Raw genomic sequence first — 14,775 nt, 5'->3', positions numbered from 1 at the left:
CTCTGGATCAAAAGCAGTTCAACGACATGAAAAGCTAACAGCACCTGGTATCCCCAGGCAGTCTCCCATCCATTTACTAACCAAGCCCAACCCTGCTTAGCTTCCGAGATCAGACGAGATCGGGCGTGCACAGCGTGGCAACCTGCAGACCTGAGCACAAAGTGTCAATTTATGGAATCAAGTGGTGAGTTGGGCAGTACTTGAAGTTGCGAACACAACCCTCCAATTTAACTACAGTCTTAACGGTAACTGCATGCTTGCCTAATACCCTAACTCAAGGACTCAATTTAGCATTTAACCAGCAGCACAGGACCTGGTGTGGTGTAGGTGGCCTCAGCAAGAAGCACAGGCCCTGGTGTGGGGTAGTTGGCCTCACCCAGCAGCGCAAGCCCGCGTGTGATGTAGATGGCCTCATCCAGCAGCACAGGCCCTGGTGTGGGGTAGGTGGCCAAAGCCAGAAGTAAAGGACCTGGTGTGGTGTAGATGGCCTCAGCCAGAGCCACAGGCCCTGATGTGGTGTAGATGGCCTCAGCCAGAGCCACAGGCCCTGATGTGGTGTAGATGGCCTCATCCAGCAGCACAGGCCCTGGTGTGGTGTAGGTAGCCAAAGCCAGAAGTAAAGGACCTGATGTGGTGTAGATGGCCTCAGCCAGAGCCACAGGCCCTGGTGTGGTGGAGGTGACCTCAGCCAGAAGCGCAAGCCCTGGTGTGTTGCTTTCAGCCTCAGCCAGCAGCACATGACCTGGTGTTCTGTAGGTGGCAAAAGCCAGGAGCACAGACCTGGTGTGTTGTAGATGGTCTCAGCTTGCAGCACAGGACCTGGTGAGGTGGAGGTGGCTTCATCCTACAACTCAGGCCCAGGTGAATTGTAGTTGGCCTCAGCCAGATGCACACGCCCTGGTGTAATTTAGATGACCTATGTTAGCAGCACAGGCCCCAGTGAGGTGCGGATGGCCTCACCCGGCAGCACAAGACATTGCTGAAAACAGCCAAAAAGAATGTCGATTATGTGCCCTCATTAATGGGCAGCTGCTTTGAGTCTTTCAACACCCTCCTTCTCTGGATCAAAAGCAGTTCAATGACATAAAAAGCTTACATCAACTGGTTTTCCCAGGCAGTCTCCCATCCAAGTACTAACCAACCCCAACCCTGCTTAGCTTCCAAGATTAAACGAGATCAGGCGAGCTCAGGGTGGTATGCCCCTAAGGTGCAGGCCCTACCACAAAGAGTCAATTTATGGAATCAAGTGGTGAGTTGGGCAGTAGTTGAAGTTACAAACACATCCCTCCAATTAAATTACAGTGTTAATGGTAACTGCATGCTTGCCTAATACCCTAACCCAAGGACTCAATTTAGCATTTAACCAGCAGCACAGGCCCTGGTGTGGTGTAGATGGCCTCCACCAGCAGCTCAAGCCCGCGTGTGATGTAGATGGCCTCATTCAGAAGCACAGGCCCTAGTGTGGTGTAGTTGGCCTCATCCAGCAGCGCAAGCCCTGGTGTGGTGTGTATATGACCTCAGCCAGCGCCACAGGCCCTGGTGTGGTGTAGATGGCCTCAGCCGCCAGCACAGGTCCTGGTGTGTATCAGTCAGCCTCAGCCAGAAGCACAGGCCGTGGTGTGTGGTAGATGGCCTCAGCTAGCAGCACAGGACCTGGTGAGGTGGAGGTGGCTTCTTCTTGCAACTCAGGCCCTGGTGTGGTGTGGTTGGCCTCAGCCGGAAGCACAGGTCCTCAGCTAGAGACACACGCCTTCGTGTAATTTAGATGACCTATGTTAGGCTGTGAAATTGGACAGCCTTCTAGCCTTCGTTCAAGTCTGCCCTTACTTCCGTGTTTTTCCGCTCGCTAACGCCACAGTGCAAAAACTGAAAAATGGACCAAGAAATGTTGCTCCGTGTGTTGTGTACTCTTTTAATTTTGAGGAGCTACAAAACCTGTATCAACGTCGCCGGCATGTTTGGTACCTTAGGCTCATCAGAGACAATCATATCTAGGTAAAATAATTCCCTTTAACCTACATAAATTTAGGAATTACTTAGCTAGTTTCATGGATAATTTCAGTGACTGAATGATTGCCGGTCATTTGTACACATTTACTGTATTATATAAAATATATAAACTAAATGTCTTTGAAACTCATAGAATTTAATCTTTTGGTTTCTTCTTTTACACAGCACTTTATCAAACTGTTGTCTGCTACAGAGTTGCAAGTATTATACTAGTAGTAATATCGCATCCACCATCTCCTGCTTGCATATTTCTGAAAACATCTTAGTGGTGTGACAGCCATCGATTGAGCCAGCCCTGCAAACCCTGTGGATGGACGATGCAGTGGACAGTGGGAGGAAGCATCCAAAAGCTCTCTTTAGACCACTCCGTGTGATTCTCCACTCGCCGACCAGAAAAGACAAACTGCCCTGGAGTGTCCTCAGGGAGAGAGGAAATTAGGACAGGAAGCCTAATGGAAGGCCTCTGTCCTATCACCTCATCCATGAGAGCAAACCAGGGCCAAGTAGCAGCAGTGGGCTTCCCACTGACTCCCTCTACTGACTCTGGATAAATGCAATCCTAAAGGCAGAGGAAATCAGAAATCTCAGTAGACAAATAAAAACAACACAACAACTCTTAGTTATTGTATATTTATTCAGTTGTGTTCTTAAGAATTATCGTTTTAATAACACATACATACTTTGTATTTTTTCTTTAAGTTATCCTAGTTCTTTCTTGCCTGCAAGGGGGTGACTTTCTTCTCCAGAATTGTCCTGGTCACACACAAAAATAAGAGAAGAGAGAAAACCATGGCAACTATGTTAATCCCTAAATCCAGAAGTTTTCACAGCTGAACACAAGAGAAATACCGTCTGGAGATAACAGTTTCTGTACATTATGAGGGCTAATAAAACCGTACTCATATGAATATGTGTAAATTGATTTATTCCTGTACCACAGTGGCCAAATTCTTCACCCCAGGAAAGAGGTGATTGTTTTCTCCTCATGTTGAGAACATATCACAAAAAGGTTAATTTGCAAAAGTCAAAATTGGCTGTATGTAAGCGCCAATACAATATAGTTAGGGTTATAATTAGGGTTAGGTTTAGGGCTGGAATGCACGGCTGGAACGTGTGTTACCACCGGGGGCGTCAAGCTATTGGATTCCATCCACAACCCAGTGTGGCTCTCGGGTTATCTTTCGCATTGCTGAGGGACGTCTCGGCATGTAACAAATCATCAGTATGTTACGTGATTGGAATGAGAATGGTCTTTGACATACTGTTTTAACACAATATAGTATTAAAATCAGAAAATCACAGTAGGAAATAGTTTGATTCGCTAAATACGTTTAGCGAATCATATCATATAGGATCATAACATGAAATGGAAATATAAATTGTAAATTTTTAAAACTACATGGCGGCTTTTTGGCTAGCAACTGTGTCGTCATTGTTTTCAGACAATATACAAAATAAAGGACTACACTACACACTAAGTATGTCTGTGAAGGTTCTCAGTCATCCAGGTCATCGTAGTCAAAGGAGCTTGCAAAGAAAAGCGTCTGGACTTCTTTAAGTTATTGAAGACGTTTCACCTCTCATCCAAGAAGCTTCTTCAGTTCTAAGGTCAAATGGTGGAGAGTCCCAGATATAAACCTAGTGGGAGTGTCCCCCCACAGAGGGACAAAAGGACCCCCTGATGATCCTTTCCTTGATTCCCTTTCATACTCCCGCACCAGTTGAAGGGTGTTCTTAGACCTTAGAACTGAAGAAGCTTCTCGGATGAGAGGTGAAACGTCTTCAAGTAACTTCAAGAAGTCCAGACGCTTTTCTTTGCAAGCTCCTTTGACTACACACTAAGTACACAATCCAAACACACACACACACACACACACACACACACACACACACACACATGTCAGCTGCCTTGATTGATTGAGGGAAGATGAGAAGATGAGATTGAACCTCAGACATTCCTACGTTCTATAATTCTCTATAGCATTGTTGGTCAGTTATTTTGTCACTGTCACACCTAGTTACGTTAGTTTGTCAGAGTTGAGAACTGTGTGCATGACTGCACATATGACTGATATGCTAAGGGATTACCTAAATAGATGATGTAAGATCATAGAGAACATATTCGGGTGAATGATTCATTCTTAGGGAATGTGACCTATTTCCTTGTATTAGTAATGTGGCTCAGTTCAATCTGTTAGATAGTCTCTGACAAGTCTGATTTTTTCATACTCCTCTGCTCTACCACGTCACTGTGCCATTTCTAATTCACCTTAAATTGACATCCGAATTCTGCTTTAACTCCCTCTGACCCTCTGTCCCATTCCTTTTTGTGTCCTGAGGATACTGATTTCACTTTTTTATTGGTCACAGCAATGTTTTCATGAGCCTGTGCCTGTCTATGTCATCTGCGTTATGTGCCTCAATGGAGTTTGTGTCACCAAAAATAAGTTGAAATAATGATTCAAACACACACACACACACACACACACACACACACACACACACACACACACACACACACACACACACTATTACCTATTACAGCCATTTCTGTATGTTCCCCTTAAGGACTCATGACAGCATGAACACAGCGTCTGTGCAGTGTGATGATAATTGAGTTTGGTAAAAGATGGTACCAGGACTCCCCCAGCTTTGTCCTTTGATGAAATAAGAGTGGAAAATCTCTTTAAATTGACTAAGACTAATACAAGTCTAGGGTCTGATAATATATGTGGCAGGTGCTCAAAATGTGCACTGAGAAATTATGCAGAAATTTTTCTTATATCTTTCTCTCATAACTTCAGAACAGCAAGAGACACAGGGACTCTTCTATACCTACTGCTATTGATCAATAACATTAAACCGTATGTCACGGTCCTAGGTCTTTTTGACCCAGCATCTTCTGTTATGGTTATATTATGGTTTTGGTTCTGATTCTTAGTTGTGCTTTCTAATTATTGTTATTATCATCATCATTATTATTATCATGTTAGTGTAGGTTTAGTTTAGCGTCTAGTCATCCCTGCCCACGTGTGCCCTCTGTACTCTGTCAGTATGGTGTCTCTGAGTTCAGTCAGTGTATTTCCTGTTTTACTTTGAAGGTCCTTGTCTGACGTCAGTGTATCCCTGTCTCATCACGTTAATTAGGTTCAGCCGTGACTCCCTCCTGTGTGCTGTTTTCTTGTTTCCCTCTGTGTATATTTATTGTGTGTTCTCCTGTGTTCATTGTCGGGCCGTCTGTGTTCCTCCGCTCATCATGTTTTTTTCCCTGAATTTTATGGTTTCAGGTTTGTTTACCAGTTATTTCTCTGTTCTGTCCGTGCCACCCTCACTTTTCTTTGTTATCACCCACTGTAAATAAAGCTCACTTGCATCCATGCCAGTGCCTTCATTTTGGGTCTATGTTTTTTGTGTGATTTTAGATCAATTGTGGTAATACGGTATATCAATGAAAAAATACCTGTAAAGTAAGACATGTAAGAATGATACCAAACACAGGCAGGCAAACAGTTTTTTAAGGTGATATATGAAGGTAAAATCAAAAATAGTCAGAAATGGCCAATTTTATGTTGTTATTTTTGTGCCTCTATTCTGAGTGTCCTCAGTCATACAGGTCATCATAGTCTAAGGAGCTTCACATTTTGGACAAAGAAGACAGATGGTTTGAAAGAGGAGTGAAAGAAGCATCTATGTCCACTGTGCTTAACATATTTGTGCTTAACATTCACACTTCAGTGGATGCATTAAAGACTGAATTGGGGTTATTGAGGATATTTGGCATCCATTCTGGAGCAGCCAGGGGTCAAACTACCAACATTCGGATTAGTACATGACCTGTTCTACCTGAGCTACAGCCACTCCATTGACCCCTACATCACAACACAATACAAAGTGTTTGGTTTAATTAAACGTTAGTGTTATAACCTCATGATAAAAATGCTCGGAAACTCAAGTGCCAGTTTTAGGACGTTTACTGACCACTTTTTGAAACAACCACAGCTAGTCGCACACATACAGGAAACTGTCCCACATATAATATTCCGGCAGGGGGAACCCTGAAAATCCTCTGAAGGTTCCGCAACGCCCCCAAACATACATTAACAACAACACTGTCTATAACAGATAGAGCTTCAGGTCATTAAGGCTAAAGGAGTATTTTTAGTTCACTTTTTTAAAATTGTTAATCCAAATTTACAGTTTATTATTATTAATAAAAACATTACAATTCATAAGACCCTTATGAAAAGGACACCGAGGGAACAGTTTACCCTGCCTGGGATAGGGTTACCGGGGCCCCGCCCTGGAGCCAGGCCCGGGGAGGGTGCCCGAGGGCGAGCGTCTGGTGGCCGGGCCTTAGTCCATGGGGCCCGGCCGGGCACAGCCCGAAGAGGAGACATGGGCCCATCCTCCCGCAGGCCCACCACCCGCAGGAGGCGCTATAGGGGTCAGGTGCATTGTGTGCCGGGTGGCGGCCAGGAGCGGAGGCCCTGGAGGACTGACCCCCGGCTGCCAAGACTGGCAATAGGGACATGGAATGTCACCTCTCTGGTGGGGAAGGAGCCTGAGTTAGTGCGTGAGGTTGAGAGGTACCGGCTAGATATAGTCGGGCTCACCTCTACACATGGCTTGGGCTCTGGAACCAGTCTCCTGGAGAGGGGCTGGACTCTGTCTCAGTCTGGAGTTGCCCCTGGTGAGAGGCGGCGGGCTGGGTATCCTAATATCCCCTCGGCTTGCTGCCGGTACGTTGGGGTTTTTCCCGGTGGACGAGAGGGTTTGTTCCCTGCGCCTTAGGGTCGGGGAACGGGTCCTGACTGTCATCTGCGCTTATGTGCCGAGTGGCAGTTCAGAGTACCCAGCCTTCTTAGAGTCCCTGGGGGGGGAGGTGCTGGAGGGTGCTCCACCTGGAGACTCTGTTGTCCTGCTGGGAGACTTCAATGCTCACGTGGGTAACGACAGCGAGACCTGGAGGGGCGTGATTGGGAGGAACGGCCTCCCTGATCTGAACCCGAGCAGTGCTCTGTTATTGGACTTCTGTGCTAATCACAGTTTGGCCATAACGAACACCCTGTTTGAACATAAGAGTGTCCATAAGTGCACGTGGCACCAGGACGCTCTAGGCCGTAGGTCGATGATCGATTTTGTAATCGTATCAGCAGATCTGCGACCATATGTTCTGGACACTCGGGTAAAGAGAGGGGCTGAGCTGTCAACTGATCACCACCTGGTGGTGAGTTGGATCAGGTGGCGGGGGAAGACGCTGGACAGACCCGGTGCACCTAAACGCGTAGTGAGGGTGTGCTGGGAACGTCTAGCAGAGGCCCCAGTCCGCGAGATCTTCAATGCACACCTCCGGCAGAGCTTCAACAGCATTCCGAGGGAGACTGGGGACATTGAGTCCGAATGGACCATGTTCAGCGTCTCCATTGCCGAAGCTGCTGCATTGAGCTGCGGCCGCAAGGTGGTTGGTGCCTGCCGTGGTGGTAATCCCCGAACCAAATGGTGGACACCAGAGGTGAAGGGAGCCACCAGGCTGAAGAAGGAGTCCTATCGGGCTTGGTTAGCCTGTGGGACTCCGGAGGCAGCCGACAGGTATCGACAGGCCAAGCGGAATGCGGCTCGGGCAGTGGCTGAAGCAAAAACTCGGGTGTGGGAGGAGTTCGGAGAGGCCATGGAAAAAGACTTTCGGACTGCCTCGAAGAGATTCTGGCAAACCGTCAGATGTCTCAGGAGGGGAAAGCGGTGCTCTACCTGCACTGTGTATAGTGCTGGCGGAGCGCTGCTGACGTCGACTGAGAAAATTGTCAGGCGGTGGAAGGAATACTTCGAGGACCTCCTTGATCCCACTGACACGTCTTCCGAGGAGGAAGCAGAGTCTGGGGATGAGGGGAATGACCCGCCAATTTCCGGGGGCGAGGTCACTGAGGCAGTTAAACAACTCCTTGGTGGCAGAGCCCCTGGTGTTGATGAGGTCCGCCCCGAGTTCCTGAAGGCTCTGGACGTTGTAGGGCTGTCCTGGTTGACACGCCTCTGCAATGTTGCGTGGAGATCAGGGGTAGTACCTGTGGACTGGCAGACCGGGGTGGTGGTCCCCATCTTTAAGAAAGGGGACCGGAGGGTGTGTTCCAACTACAGGGGGATCACACTCCTCAGCCTCCCTGGGAAAGTCTATGCCAGGGTGCTGGAAAGGAGAGTTCGTCCGTTAGTCGAACCTCGGATACAGGAGGAACAATGCGGTTTTCGTCCTGGTCGCGGAACACTGGACCAGCTCTTTATCCTCTCCAGGATACTTGAGGGTGCATGGGAGTTTGCCCAACCAGTCTACATGTGTTTTGTGGACTTGGAGAAGGCATTCGACCGTGTCCCTCGGGGTGTCCTGTGGGAGGTGTTGCGGGAATATGGGGTGTCTGGCCCATTGCTACGGGCCATTCGATCCCTATACAACCGTTGCAAGAGCTTGGTTCGCATTGCCGGCAATAAGTCGGACTCGTTCCTGGTGGGTGATGGGCTCCGCCAGGGCTGCCCTTTGTCTCCGGTTCTGTTCATAATTTTTATGGACAGGATTTCTAGGCGCAGCCAAGTGGCGGAGGGCTTTCACTTTGGTGGCCTCAGAATCTCATCTCTGATTTTTGCAGATGATGTGGTTCTGTTGGCTTCATCGGGTGAGGGCCTCCAGCTCGCACTGGAACGGTTCGCAGCCGAGTGTGAAGCAGCGGGAATGAGGATCAGCACCTCCAAATCCGAGGCCATGGTTCTCAGCCGGAAAAGGGTGGAGTGCCCACTCCGGGTCGGGGATGAGTTCCTGCCCCAAGTGGAGGAGTTCAAGTATCTCGGGGTCTTGTTCGCGAGTGATGGGAGAAGGGAGCCGGAGATCGACAGACGGATTGGGGCTGCAGCTGCAGTAATGCGAATGCTGCACCGGTCCATCATGGTGAAGAGGGAGCTGAGTGTAAAAGCGAAGCTCTCAATTTACCGGTCGATCTACGTCCCTACCCTCACCTATGGCCACGAGCTGTGGGTAGTGACCGAAAGAACGAGATCGCGGATACAAGCGGCAGAAATGAGCTTCCTCCGAAGGGTGGCTGGCCTCTCCCTTAGAGATAGGGTGAGAAGTTAGGCCATCCGGGAGGGGCTCAGAGTAGAGCAGCTGCTGCTCCACATCGAAAGGAGCCAGCTGAGGTGGTTCGGGCATCTGACAAGGATGCCCCCTGGGCGCCTCCTGGGTGAGGTGTTCCAGGCATGTCCCACCGGGAGGAGGCCCTGGGGCAGACCCAGGACACGCTGGAGAGATTATATCTCTCAGCTGGCCTGGGAACGCCTTGGTATTCCCCCGGATAAGCTGGAGGAGGTGGCTGGGGAGAGGGAGGTCTGGGCCTCTTTGCTTAGGCTGCTGCCCCCGCGACCCGGCCCCGGACCAAGCGGATGAAGATGGATGGATGGATTACAAATCTTTATAATAATATTTTTAATAATGATATGTAACACAGGGTGTATACCTCACCCCTGACGTCGTTGCCCACCTCTCAATTTTAAATACACTTAGTCATTGAGGGCTAGCAGGAGGGACTATGCGCTTACCTGCTGCTCCTTGGCAGGTAGCTCCATGCCCTCCTGGGTTTTAATTGCACCTTAGAACACATATGCATCAACACTACAATGAGCGGGTGGAGGGAGGTTTGGAGTCTTCTCCCACCCCCATTCTCTGCGGCCTGCTGGAGCGGGAGGGCTAGTAGGAGGAGTTGGCCGTCCGACTGCGGTCTGGGGTGTGGGGCCTCCCTGCTGCTGCGGAGTCGGGGTGGTCTGCCTCTCCCCACCGCAGGGAAAAGGGTAACACCACCTGGGTCTGGGTGCAATTCCCCCCTCCAGGGGCAAGGGTACCTAGACCCGGTTTGTAGAGTACGCTTGGGGAGTGTGATTGTGTGTACAGCGTCTCTTTATGTCTGTCTCCACGTTGGTTGAGTGTGGAGTGAGTGCATATGAGAGCATGAGGGTGGGAATGGATGTTTGTATCTGTGTGTGCCTGTATGTCTGTGTCTATATGTCAGGTTGGGTATCAGACGCCACCTCTCTGGGGACACCTCAGGCCCTCCAAGGTTTGGAGGCCTATCTCCACCCACCACCACTTCCCCTGCCGGTGGCGGACTCCCTCAGGTGTCGGTGTGTTGGTGGTTCTTTGTGTCTGGGGGTGGGCGTCCGGGTACACACCGGCTCACTCCTTGGCGGCCGCTTGTCGGGGCCTGGGGCCTGGGGCTCGCTCGGGCCCCTTTGGAGGTGGGGTGCCCCCGGCCTCTCGGCCTGGGGCTCGGTCACTCAGGCACAGCTGGGGGCCGGCGGAGCTCACGGGCGCGTCACTGCAACTCCCCCTGACTTCTGCTCCGCGGCTGCTGGGCGAGCCCTCATCTGGGACTCTCCTCAGCTCTTACTGGGACAGTGGCGCGGCTGCCCCTCTGTTGGTCTTCCATGGTCTCTTGTGTTCTGGGGGCCTCTGGATGTCTGGAGTTTTGATCTCCTCCATACCCGCTTCACACCCTGGAGGACGGGGCTGTGGCCCCCCCACACTCCCTAGCAGATCATTACATGGAGAAACCTTTGGAATGCAAGCATGCTGATCCACACAGGTATGCACACATGGGTATTCACAGACGCGGACTAAAGCTTTCTTGGCTGCTGCCTCAAAGCACACTGTGCGCTGTCTATCTTGCGTGCTGCACAATATCGTTTATTATTTAGTAAATATTGATATCTATGACTAGCTAGTTTATTGTGATGGTGCTTTGTTTTCTCTATTATTATGTTACTCTTTGTTGTTTGCTGTCTCCTCTGTTTGTTTGTTTTTTTGTTTGTCTTTTTTTTTTTTTTTTTTTTCTCCATACAGGTGACCCAGGAGTTCTTTTTTTTTCTCTCTCTCTTCCCCCCCCTTCTCACCGTCTCTTCTCCCCTTTGGTTTTCTTTCTTTCTCTCCCCCTCTTTCTCTCATTCATTCCCCCTGTCCTATTTATTAAAAAAAAAAAAAAAAAAAAAAAAATGACAAAGGATGAACTGAAGCTCTGCCATCACGTAATGTCGCATACTGCTGTTTCTGATGTCATTTAAAAAAAAAAAAAAAAAAAAAATGATATGTAACACAGGGTACTTGCACATACAGGCTACTTGTGCCTTATAGTGTAATTATTTCATTGTTTCTTGCAAAAACCTGCGTTATTGCCATAATAACAGGGTATTTACGCCTTATTCGCATGTTGCATTATAAAGTGTTACCGTAATAGTTTCCCAAATTGAGCAAAACAAATCTTCCCTCTTATTTTGGGGATAGAAGTTTTTTGAAATTAATCTGGGTTATTTTGCTTTGCCACAAGAACTTCAGTAATTTTTTTCATCCAATGCCCAACAATGAATTGGATGGGCAATGACTGTAAATAAACAGTACATTCATCCTCACTGTTTCTATTCTTCCTGATAAAAAAATATATGGGAAGGTCTTCACTGATTTTATGTGTCTTATTAGCTTTCTATAGTTAGCGTCCTAAAGATGTGATATAATAGGTGTATCCATTATACCCAGGTATGTGAATCATTTACCAGTCCTACTGAAATATTTTTTTTCCTTCAATTCAGTCAGACGTTCACGCGCTAAAATCAGGGCTTCTGATTTGCTTTCATTAGTCAGGTATCCATACATTTGTCCACATTCAGGCTGGACCAGTGATGGGATTAGCATGATTGGTTGTGGAATCTAGAGCATCTAGAGCATCCCACAGTTTATAATGATACTTCTCCATTACTGATTATTTTGCTTAATTTTGGCTAATTTCCTGTATCATCTTTTTAAGTGATATAATTAAAATGTTCCTGAATGGCCATCAGGCCCGGTGGGTCGATGGTGATTTTTTGTTTTTACGGGCCAATGTTTTTTTTTTTGGTTTGTTTTTTTTTTGGGGGGGGGGGGGGGGCAGTATAAACAATAAAAAGTGGTGGACTGGCCAATTGGTCATGTTCAACTCTGGGCTGGACCAATTACAGGCAAGGAGGCCGGATGTGTCTTTACATTGTGAAGGTGCATCTTCTTCTCTCATTCTCTCTCCCTCCCTCTCCTGTTATCTAACCCAGTTAGCTGAGTGGGCATACTTCCTTACATGTGGCAGTGGCAGGTGTCATGGACCTGGGTCGTGCGACCCAGTGTTTTGAGTTTTAGTCTTTTTTGATGTTTATTGTTTGTTTGTTTAGGTTCATTAAGTTATTCTAGCTCATTTGTTATTACATTACCCTTGTGTTAAGTCTCCCTTACCCTTCATGTGTTTATGTTTGTGTGTCTTATGTTGTCAAGTTCATGTTGTCGCTTCTGTCATCTTCCCCTGTACTCGGTCTCCCTGGTTCGTGCGCCTACCCGTTATGTGTCATGTCTGTGTGGCTCTTGTTGTCTAGTTCGTTTCATGCCTATGTCTCCATGTTTCCTGTTTTATTTTGAAAGAGTCTGTTCTTTGTTCACTGCATTTAGTTTACTCTCCCCTGTGTTGTCATTATGTTTCATTCTAGTCAGCTGTGTCCCCATGTGTCTCCACTTCCCCTGATCACCTCGTGTGTACTTAGTCCTCAGCCTTGCTGTGTTCAGTGTCGCGTCGTCTGTGTTATCTCCCCTACCCCTTGTCACAGTTTCCCAGCCATAGTCAGGATATTGTTTAGTCATAGTCTTAAATTCTCAGTAAGAGTCATAGTTTCCTAGTCTATGTTCAGGTTTTCCCTCAGTTACTTTGTTGTTGTTTCTTCCATGCGTTTTCGGCCCTAAATAAAGGCTCGCTTTTTGTTAAGTCCAGTTTTTGTCTGCTCTTGGGTCCTCAACTCACTCCACATGGTCTGCCCCGGCAGTCCGTGACAGCAGGTCCTTAATTAAGGTGATGGTACCTCGCCTGCAACACTCCACTTGGGTAACTATGGCATGCTAGGCCAAGTTCCTTTGCAGTGAAGGCTCAGTGGATCTTGAAGGACGTGTCACGCTGTGAGGCAGGAGAAATGGAGAATGGCACAGCGGTACTATGTATGGTACCGATGTCTTGACAGACAGTGTGGAGTGCAAGGTCCTTGGCTGTCCCATGAAGCTCCAAGCAATCACCTGCTTCACATCAGATATAGCATAGGTCTCAATCATGTTGGTCGTGCTCTTAATAATGACATAACTTAGCTTGAGTAACACCTGACTGCTATTGGTTGGCCCACATAGCGAGTCTCAGGAATGGAGCTCACTAAGCAGGTGCTTTCCCGCAGCACACTCGTGGAATCAGAAGCTGTAGCATCTTGGCTGGTATTAACGTCACGAAGAACTTCAAGGCATTGTAGTCCATGTTTTACACTTGGCTTTAAGGTTACACTTAACGGCTTAATGATCACAGGTACTGTACATCTCCAGCACCTCTTATTGGCTTTGATCCACTCTGTGTTCTTCTCATTCAACAAGAGTTTGAAGTTACTGCACTGTTTCAGGTAAGGCTACACAATATCACAGAATGGGCAGTACTTTTTTGGCTTTACTTTTTAATTCATCCACTTGGGTCAGATCCACACATGTGGAACATAATTAATCACACCTAAATGGACCCTGTCAATTTTGTACACCACATTATATTTGCACACATACTTGTCCTTTTATATTTATATGTATATTTATATTTATACCTATATAATCTTGGATGAGTGCAATGTTTGACCTGATCATCATGTTGGAGGTGGTTCTTAGCAAGGTAGTCAACCAGTTCTGGAGGTATGACAGCAGCTACATCAGTGTGGACAGTTACACTGTTTGTATGGGTCTTTCTCTTCCATCCTGAACATATAAGGCTAAAGCAGTTGCTCAGATTCGGCTCCAAATGATTCCAAGGTTTCATGAAATCTGACCTGCCTGCAATCTCGCCAGAGTGTCGGGTCAGAGCAGAAAACAGTTCACAAATAAAGTTGTCATTCTTTATATTTAAAGCTGAAAAATGTGCTTACATGTACATGTGTGAAGACAAAAGATAATAAAACAAACCTATTAGAAACTAAATTGCATCATAAATGTAAAGATACAGCCAAGCTGCACTTAAATACAGTATATAACTAAATAATGTTCCTCTGTCAGCGTCTCTCTGCCCCGCATCCCGTTTCTTATGATCTCAGGTTTGTCATTTAGTTTTCCCAGTCTAGGTTTTTTCAGTCATTCATCACACCTCACTGCCTGTTCTGTCACTCCACTCCTTGTAAATAAACGTCACTAGTATCATCAGTCTACTGCCTGCATTTTGGGTCCTTTCTCCCTCCAACACCACACGGCTCACGTCGGCAGCCGTGAAAACATCATCATTAGGGGATCCTGAGTACTTCAGATCACAAACAACCTTGTGTCACCGGGTGGAAATGGACAAGTTAACTAAGTTTTTATCTCGCATGAGTTGCTGTGTTTTATTATTGTTAATATTTTAATATTGTCTTGTGGAGGTATGTAATAACGACAGGAGAGGTCTCAGTGTCTCACTCCAACTTTATTAACTGACTCTCAGAACTTCACATATAGTAAGCGCCAAAATCTCCACCCGAGCACTTCCCTTCAACTTGGGTGTGAGTGGAGCCACCTGCTGGTCCGCCACACATCCCCCCCCCCCCCCCGAACACACAGGTCTCTATTCAGTCCAGGACCCTGGGCCTAAGCAAACGACCCGAACGACTGAACCTGGGAGGGAGAGAACAGGCAGAGGAAGGTCCATCCTGTGAACGAGGCTGGTGAAGGCGAGCAGCAAAGGC

Source organism: Aulonocara stuartgranti, assembly GCF_965226115.1.
Source record: "Aulonocara stuartgranti genome assembly, chromosome: 18".
NCBI classification, from domain to species: Eukaryota; Metazoa; Chordata; class Actinopteri; order Cichliformes; family Cichlidae; genus Aulonocara; species Aulonocara stuartgranti.
Note: the sequence above shows the minus strand (reverse complement) of the source record.